Source organism: Solanum tuberosum, unplaced genomic scaffold (assembly GCF_000226075.1).
Source record: "Solanum tuberosum cultivar DM 1-3 516 R44 unplaced genomic scaffold, SolTub_3.0 scf00567, whole genome shotgun sequence".
In the NCBI taxonomy this organism is placed as follows: Eukaryota; Viridiplantae; Streptophyta; class Magnoliopsida; order Solanales; family Solanaceae; genus Solanum; species Solanum tuberosum.
In genome coordinates this window covers 135,255-144,910 of record NW_006239487.1, presented here as the reverse complement: position 1 = coordinate 144,910, position 9,656 = coordinate 135,255, and the positions used below count along the sequence as shown (strand labels likewise).

Here is a 9,656-nt window from a genome sequence, read left to right as displayed (position 1 = left end):
ATCCACACATTTAAACTTCTTAAAACAACTTTAAAAACACACAGCGGAAGTCTAAGTCTCACATGGCCATCTTAGACACAGTCGCAAAACATAAGTAGGGACACGGCCCTTTACAATCAAAAGAAGTCTATTACATGAACAAAAGAACTTAAAAGTTTTGTCCTTGAATCCATAAGGACATACCAAGTCTTGGAGGAAAGCAATCCAACACTTCAAACTAGCTAAGAGGGATCACTTGCCGGAACCTACACTTGTAGTAAAAACATGAAGAATATGGGTTAGTACACAAAATGTACTAAGTATGATGACCATGCAAAAATATGCTTTAAAAGGGACATTTTAGTTAGAAACCATGCATTATGCCACCTTTTTGAAATATCATGAACAATAGCATAAAAGACATACAAGACAAGCATAACATCAAGTAAGTCATAATATCACCTTTAAACAATATCAACATGAAAACCTTTACCTCAAGAAACCCTTATGCTATACCTCGTGCAATGTATGGATGGCGTCCCATACCACCATCCATACTAAGGCACCACATTTAGGTCACTTAAAGTAACTTATCATTCCTTTCTTTCACCTTTGCACAATATTCATACATAAGAGGTATATCATTAATTAAGACATGACAAGGGAAAATAACTCGCAATATAACCCAAGTATAACATGCATAACATATTAAGCATTTAAGAGCCAACATTCTTTAATAACCTCATTTAGGGCACATTTATGTCACATACATTAGGATTTAGAGAAACTCACTATGACCCTCTCCAAGCCTACTCGTGCAATGTATAGGTAGCATCCCATACTACTACCTACACTTTGTAGAACCTGTCAAGAAACCATAATGAAATCTCACATGATGGGAAGTAAGCATTTAACCGACATAGACCATGAGAGCTTGTCATGGAATCCGGTGTCATGAGTCCCCACACCGAAAAGAGGTGGTCTACTTGCCTAAGGAAGACCGGTATATATAGCTTAATGGATCCACTAGCTTCCTATGCGGGCACATAGTTTATGGGATAAGGTAGACGATCATTGAAACTCATGCCTAACTGTCGGGGGAGTTTCCATCTAACCAAATCCGCTCGGTGCTTAGCCTACATTCCCATAGAATAGTTCATTACTTTGACATCATCACACATGAAAGGGTGCCATAAGCCTACCGATTCAAGGTACATTATTTAACACATGAAAGGGTGCCATAAGCCTACCGATTCAAGGTACATTATTTAACACATGAAAGGGTGCCATAAGCCTACCGATTCAAGGTACATTATTTAACACATGAAAGGGTGCCATAAGCCTACCGATTCAAGGTACATTATTTAACACATGAAAGGGTGCCATAAGCCTACCGATTCAAGGTACATTATTTAACACATGAAAGGGTGCCATAAGCCTACCGATTCAAGGTACATTATTTAACACATGAAAGGGTGCCATAAGCCTACCGATTCAAGGTACATTATTTAACACATGAAAGGGTGCCATAAGCCTACCGATTCAAGGTACATTATTTAACACATGAAAGGGTGCCATAAGCCTACCGATTCAAGGTACATTATTTAACACATGAAAGGGTGCCATAAGCCTACCGATTCAAGGTACATTTAGGAAAGCTCATTAACTCCTCTTGAAAGGGTGCCATGGGCCTACCGATTCAAGTCTCATCATTAACCTTTATGGAAAGGTGCCATAGGCCTACCGAATCCAAGGTTCATTACTTATCATTAATGGAAGGGTGCCATTAGCCTACCGATCCAAGGTTCATTATAAGCATGTGTGGAAGGGTGCCATAAGCCTACCGATCCAAGGATTCAACAATCAACAATATAATCATTTATACAAGAAAATGATGCATAAGCCCTACCAATTCAAGGTATACTTTATATTGAAGAATCCTTCATATTATATCATCAACATTCATGAGTGTCATCAACACATCTCTGGATTTCCATACATCTCATAACTCAAACTTTAAAGCATCGATTCATCAATTCTCCATAGTTGGACATTTTGTCAAACACCTTGAAGGCATGTAATGGAATCAAAGAGCATGGAAAATAGGGTAGTAATTATGCAACCAAACCAGTGAACAACCTACAACAACACCTTTACATTCATAACATGATCACATTATCTTCATTGAATTCTCATTCATATAATGTCATGATAACACTCCAATTTCTCATACTATGCCTTTAAGGCCATAAGCCTCACATACCAATACACCAACAATACACCATAAAATAAGCATGGGTAATGACATACTTCAACAATCTAAAGACCTTTAAACAAGTTTGATTCATATACATTCATTATCTAGCAACCCACTTCATAAAGGCATAAACTAGGAATAGAGAGAAATCATGGGTTCATGGAGTATAAGTGTGTTAGGTAGCTAACTCAAAGGGCTTTCCATGGATATATTATTGGCCACCCAAATTATTTGTGTGCTAGGAGATATGACCCTCCAAAGTAGACCCTCGAAAAAGGCTTCACTTGGAAATTTCGGATTTTGATACGGTTGCTCTAAAATTTGGGTTAGACCCATTTCCCACTCAATTTGACCCCCCTAAACAAGAATATGAAGTCGGATTTTCGAAAAACGAAACGGATCTTTCTATATACAGCTAAACAAGTTTCCGGTAACTTCCGAAGCACATTTTTAAAAACTTTTGGGTCAAATTCAAATATAATCATTTCATTAAGTTCTCGACTTCAAACTCACATGTGAGGCTCTAGTTTCACTCTATCATTTTCCGAGTCGTTACAAAACACAAACCATAACCAGCATTTGACCACAACATATTTTGGAAATTCAACACAAAATAGCATTAAGATAACCCCGAGTGGAAAATTTAAAGCCTCAAATCTTATCAACTTATAAAGAAACCCATTATTTTACTAAGATACAAGTAAAACAATCAAAGAGACATGCTTCGAACATACCCAAAATTAGAACAAGAGATATTCAACTGGCAGGCACATTGGTAAACGAGAGTAAGTATGTAAGCAATCTGATTCATCCTGTTTACACTAGTTTGATACAAATGAAGTAATCAGCCCACGACATGTTAAGAAACCAAACCCAGCTTCTAAACTAAATTTAGAATTTCAAACTAAACCACAAACCATAGACAACATGATGAGATTAAACAGTGGTAGAAACCAACAGTGAAATCAAAGAGGTCTAAACAATCAATATTTCAAGTAAAAATTCTACACAAAAAGACATTTATCAAGCTTACAAGCACAAAAACTAGCAACAAAAGCAATACACAGGTATATATCTCATATCAACAACCCTTAGAGGAAGAACAGTAAATCGAATGAGAAATTAGTCATTTGAGTAGACATAAACTCAGGCATAAGATGTGAACCAACGGAAAGAGGAACATAAAGTTTATGCAGCAAAACAAAACTACCAGTTAAGCCCTAAATTTGGAGAAGTAAAATAAATAAATAAGAGCTATATCACATTTTTATAAAATCAACCTTTTAAAAATGGAGAGGTATGCTCATCATTCACATGCATGACTATGCTCTTAGTATTAATCAAGTAAAAATCTTCCGAAATGACAATGATTTTGCCCCTAAGAAGGTCGTCAACCAATCCATCATTAGGCAACCTCATTCATCTATTCATCATCCGGCATCATCAATCCAAATCTTATAATCAAAACAAAATCAAAGAAGCTACAAACTATAAATCAAAAACTGAAATAGACCAATCCAACACAATATCAACATAAACATCCACAATATCAAAGCCAGACAAGGGCACACCAATCATCACAAAGAAAGAAAAGTACACCCGACAAGGGCGCAATCACATTATGCAGAAACAAACAACAAATTGAGTGCAAGGGAGGCACCCCCAACTGAAAATGAGACTGTGTCCTCACAGTCCAAATATTAAAAGAGAATACCAAAGAAAAAGACTAGTAGTAGTATGATATAACAATTAGCAACAGGGAAAAGATTGAGAAGGCAAATGTCATTAGGAAGTAGTTTGATAGGAAAAAATGATCTAAGAAAATAGTAATAAATCATAAGATGAAAGAAACTAACCAAAACTGACTATAATGTTGGAGTACTTGGTAGCCTCAGCAACATGCTTAAAGATTGCCAAAGAACCTGTCAGAAAACTCACCACCGATCTTGCACCCATAGCCTGCGATTTGATCAATATTTAAACCGTAAGTTTCAAGGGAGAGCTTCATGATAGCAGGATACCAACAAAAGAAAGGGAATTCGGGACGGGAGAAAATTACTATTACAACAACGAAATTCAAACCAAACAAGTATGAATGATTCAAAACAGAAAAAGAAGTGAATACAACTAAACATACTTATATAAGATAAGAGAATCAGGAAGAAAATGAACCATCAAAATGGGTTATCAATATTTGGAACTAAAATACTAACCAAAAGTCCAATCCTTATGTTTAAACAACAAGTAATAAGCTAGAAACCTTGAGAAATCCACTTGTGGTGTTAACTTTGTGCTAAATTAAGCCCTTTATGTTAACCACAAAACAACGAACAAGCTAACACGAGGAAACACAAACCATAACAACATTTGACCACAATATTTTGGAAATCCAACATGAAATAGAATTCAAGATGACCCCGAGTGGTAAATTTAAAGCCTCAGATCTTATCAACTTATAACCAAACCCATTATTTTAATAAGATACAAGTAAATCAATAAAAAATACATGCTTCGAACATACCCGAAATTAGAACAAGAGATATTCAACCGGCAGGCACAATGTAAAAGAGAGTAAGGAAGTACGCTATCTGATTCATCCTATTTACAGAAACTAAATTTGGAATTTCAAACTAAAGCACAAACCATAGACAACATGATGAGATTAAACAGTGGTAGAATCCAATAGTGAAATCAAAGAAGACATTTTTCAAGCTTACAAGCATAACAACTAGCAACATAAGCAAATACATAGGTATATATCTCATATCAACAACCCTTAGAGGAAGAACAATAAATCGAATGAGAAATTAGACATTCAAGTAGACATAAACTCAGGCATAAGATGTCAACCAACGATAAGAGGAACATAGGCAAAACAAAACTACCAGTTAAGCCCAAATTTTGGAGGAGAAAAAAAAACTAAGAGCTATATGACATTTTTATAAAATAATCTAATCTTCCAGTAAAACAGAGGAAAAAACTACCATTGATAGGAACAAACCTAACACATGACGACTCAAACATGATTACAAACGCCTAATTGGAAAAGATATAATAACTTAGGACCTGAACAATGCAAAACTAAGAAAAGGCTTTTTTACCTTGTGATGGCAGCGAACCGGAACAAACGAGCCAGCGACGACGAGATTTCACCACCGAAATGCGCCTCCGAGAATTCTGATGAACCCCAACAACCAACAAACAAGAAAAAGAAAGAACCTCTTATAGTGTATTTGCTGAACTAGGGTTGGTTGTCACCTTTAGGCAAATTATAGCCATAGTAAACTTTAAACTTCACAAAGGGAAAAACACAAAAAAAAAAACAAACAAGAGAAGACAATAAAACCAATCATAAATCTGAGTATTACAGGTGTGATTATTATTATAAACCAAAGGAATCCAAACAACTTTCATGTTCTAAGCGGCAAATAAATAGTGAAATATTATCTCTAAAAGCATAAACAAATAGCTTCTGAAGTAAGCTGCTTCTGAAGATTTGCAAGAACTGGAGATAATGTTAAAACAATTGAGTATGCCGATCCATTAGCACTGTAGATTAGCAGGCATCAATATAATTTTACCGCAAGTCAATGCATATAACTTACACAACAACGTGTTGTAAGCAGACGGTTTATAAAGTCCATACTTGGGAGGGTTCACGGATAATTACCCTGTAAATACCTAATGCATAACATTTTTCCTTAATGTCTATTCCTCTAAAAAAGTTGACTTCAAGTAAAAATCAATAATATTATGAAGTTCTAAAATTTCTAAGAGAGCTATTGGGTAGCTAATATATTATGCAGCTGGTTCCCAATTAAATCGTAAATTCGCATCTTCCCAATAGGGTGGCCTAGCAATCAAATAGATCAAGTAACAGCTTGGGAACTAAGGTTCAAATTTCTCAATAGTCAAGACAGTGATATCTTCTCATCTACCTAAACCTTGATTGATGTGCATAGACAAAACATACAATACTATGTAATACACTGTGGGCTCATACCACTGTTATCAAGAGGATAAATCAGGCACTTCCACAATTTTATCATCAGACGTGCAAGCAAATACAGATATCTATCAAAAAAAGTCTAATCTCTCAACCTCCCAAGGTAAGGATAAGGTCGTTGTACACTCTACCCACCCCAAACCCCACTTTATGAGATTATGTTGTGTACGTTGTTGTTGTTGGTGTTGGTGTTGTTGTTGTGGGTGAAATCAAATTCAAGCATGAAGCTCCAGTTTCCTCCGCCATACTTTTTTTAAAATGAGAACCTAATAAATAAAACATGAAATAGTAATAACAGAATGAACAAGCAAATAGCAATAGACTTGGAGAAAACTACCTTCAGTAATTTTAGATTCATCGATTTTCTCTTTTTCTTTTTTAGTCACAATAATGCTCTCCAAAGTTCTCCACTTTCTGTTGATGGCTTTGAGCATTTTTGGCAGTAAGTTCTTGTTCCTTCCTCTCAATGTCGAATTTATTCAACTTTTCAGCAAACTCTTCTATGCATGATTTGAGTTCAGGTTTAGCAAAACTTCTTCCCCTAAATGAAGACAACATTCAAACAGGCAGATAAAGTTCACTTGGTTTCTTCAAGCATGTTTGGGAAGCACCAATTCTAAAGTAAAGCAAGCCAAAATGACTACGAAAAGAGCCTCAAATGAGTTGAAATCTACCATTCATCAACACCCCCAATGTGAAAACTTTATTTGTTATGTAAAGAAAATCAAAAACACAAGAGGCTCATATTTCAAGACACCACAAATCAATTTTCTTTCTCAATTAAGCACAAAGGTAATGGCTTCCGTTGGTACTAACAAATATTCCACATGCAAACTTTTCACAAAAAAAATCCTCTCATTCTTATGACACATTTTCAAAAACCAATTCAAAAACCAAGAAACATTTAAGTGACAACAACTCAAACTCAATAAATGACTCAACTCATTAACTCTTTCACATGCTTACTTGACTCAATTAGAAATTTTCAAAATCACCACTTTTTCAACTTACATGCCCTCACAAGAAAGAAGAATCCCAAAACCACACACATATATAAACAGGACAAGGGACAAAGATACAACACTCACACTCACAAAGAATCATCTCATGCACACAAATGTCACACCATAGGCTTGTCCATATTTTCATTCAACATTGACTCAACTCCATTTGGTTAGAAATCTCAAAGGACTTTGTTAAGCTTGTAATGTAGGCTTAGGGAGGTAAGGATATTATTTAGGTATAAGAGACTAAACCCTCCTTGAACGCTACACAACAACTCATCATTTCCAACTTTCTCCACTTTTCTTCACTCCTCAAAACCATGCACAATTCCACACTATTTTTCATTTTTCTTTTCTTATTTCCACTCCAGATGTCCCACATGCAACCATTTTCAACTTTTGGAGGATTCAAGTCTCATTTATTCATTTTAGTCAAGTCTCATTATTCATTTTAGTCAAGTCTCATTATTCATTTTCTTTCATTCTTTTTCAAAGCGTTTTCTTTCTTTAAGACTTTCAATCCATCCTTTAATTTCTCCCTTCTTCTTTTTTTCTTTTTTTTATATCAAGCCCTCGTGTGATAAGCATCCCTTCAATGAATTTCCTATAATACCCCCAACTTAGACTTTTAGCCTTAACTTTCAGAACCTCAAGTTCAAGGAGGGAATTCAAAAGAGGGTTACTTTTTCAAAAAGGATACGGCTTGTAATATGGTTGCCAATAAAAAGGATTAGGCTTAAAGGAGGAAACTAAGGATATATTTAGTGCTAAGTGGACTTCACTTCGATTAAAAAAAAAGAACATCAAAAATCCATGAGACCCACTTTGATTAAAAAAAAAGAAAAAGAACATCAAAGAAATCCTAAGATCATTTCTCCAACCAAACTCAATCAAGACAACCATTTCAAGACCAACTGGGCAAGTTATAGGTAACAAAAGCGAACACAAGGCATTATTCAACAACTCACCACACATGGCCTGCAAATCAATCAAGATGGTTCAAAATCTTACTGCCTTTTATAAATACAAGTAGCATTGAACATTTTAACCGATAACGAATTAAAAGTCACAAAAAGAGTTGTTACAACATCATTCATAACATGCTCAACCTTTTTAAAAATAGAGAGGTTATGCTCAACACTATTCACATGCATGACTATTGTCACACCCCTATTTTTCCCCAAACGAAAGTTTGAAAAATAGAGTTTCTCCAATTAAAGTGACATTTTGAAAAGGGATTATTTTATTTCAGAGTCGTCACTTGAATTGAGTTTTGGTGTTCCAAGTCACCTAATTTTTACCCCTAATCAAAAGGAAGTTGATTCTAATTTTTAATGGTCTACGAACTAGAAATCTGGATAAGAAATTCTATTGACCAAGGGGAAGGTGTAAGGCACCCCTCGAGTCCCGTGGTTCTAGCACAGTCGCTTCATTGACTTACATCTTGGCTTGACTTAGTTTTTGGATATAGTATACTTATTAGCTATATATTTACTTATATCCCACCTTCTTTGATTTATTGTAACTGTCTTGTTTAGATTTTTTAGAGTTCGGAAATTTTAGTATTGTCGTTTTAGTGGGAGTAGATAGTTGAATTATAATAGGAGGTAAAATTCTAGGGGATTTAGGATTAGGTTTAGAAAAGAAAATGTTAAAGAGGTTAAGACCAAATTTTTTTTTCTTTTGCACGTTATTTTTGTAAAAAAATTTCAATATTCTGTTCCTTCTTCTTTTTACCTTTCAATTTTGATTTTTTTGTTTTTGTTTAACATAATGTTTCTCTTCTTCTTTCATTTAAATAATTTTTGGTTAAATTTTTTGTTTTCCCTTTTTTCTTTTTTTCTTTTTTACCTTTTCTTTATTTTTTATTTTTATTACTTTTTATCACTTTCATCTTTTGTTTCTTCTGTTTCTGCTTTTTTATAATAAATGTTTATTTATTTTTATTTTATTCTTACTTTCTTTTTAAGGATCTATTCCTCTTTTTTATCTTTATTTTTCTCTATTCTGCACTATTTTTTTCTTTTATTATTATATTTTTTCTCTGCTCACATATTCTTTTTTAATTCTATTTATTTTTTAATTATTTTTTTTCCTTTAAACTAATTGAGAGAAAATTGATATACATAGTGATATAATATTCCTTCACCAAATGATGATAGTGTGATTACTAATAAGAGAACTATCTCACGTTGATGAATTAATGACTCACTCAAATGAACTAATGTTCATCTCCTCCATTTTTAATATTTCGGATATGATAAAAATTATTCTAATAATTAATTGTCTCCATAAGTATGGCAGTATTATTTATTTATTAAAATCCAGAAACTCCAAATGATGACTAATACAGAACCTCTAACCAATTTACATGTAATTAAACTAAAGTCATAAACGAAGTTGTCAATTT

At 34.1% G+C, this 9,656-nt stretch overlaps 1 long non-coding RNA gene across 3 annotated transcripts in view; it reads right to left on the bottom strand.

Moving 5' to 3' along the window:
* Positions 1 to 225: 225 nt before the first annotated feature.
* The window catches only part of LOC102590402 (uncharacterized), a 24,734-nt gene continuing 15,303 nt past the window's right edge, over positions 226 to 9,656 (bottom strand). For all 3 annotated transcript variants that reach the window (XR_001472166.1, XR_001472165.1, XR_001472167.1), the window contains exons 4-7: positions 6,580 to 6,783; positions 5,338 to 5,413; positions 4,093 to 4,195; positions 226 to 245 (exon numbers count right to left, since the gene is read on the bottom strand). This is a non-coding gene — a long non-coding RNA (uncharacterized lncRNA). The remainder of the gene's footprint in view (positions 246 to 4,092; positions 4,196 to 5,337; positions 5,414 to 6,579; positions 6,784 to 9,656) is intronic.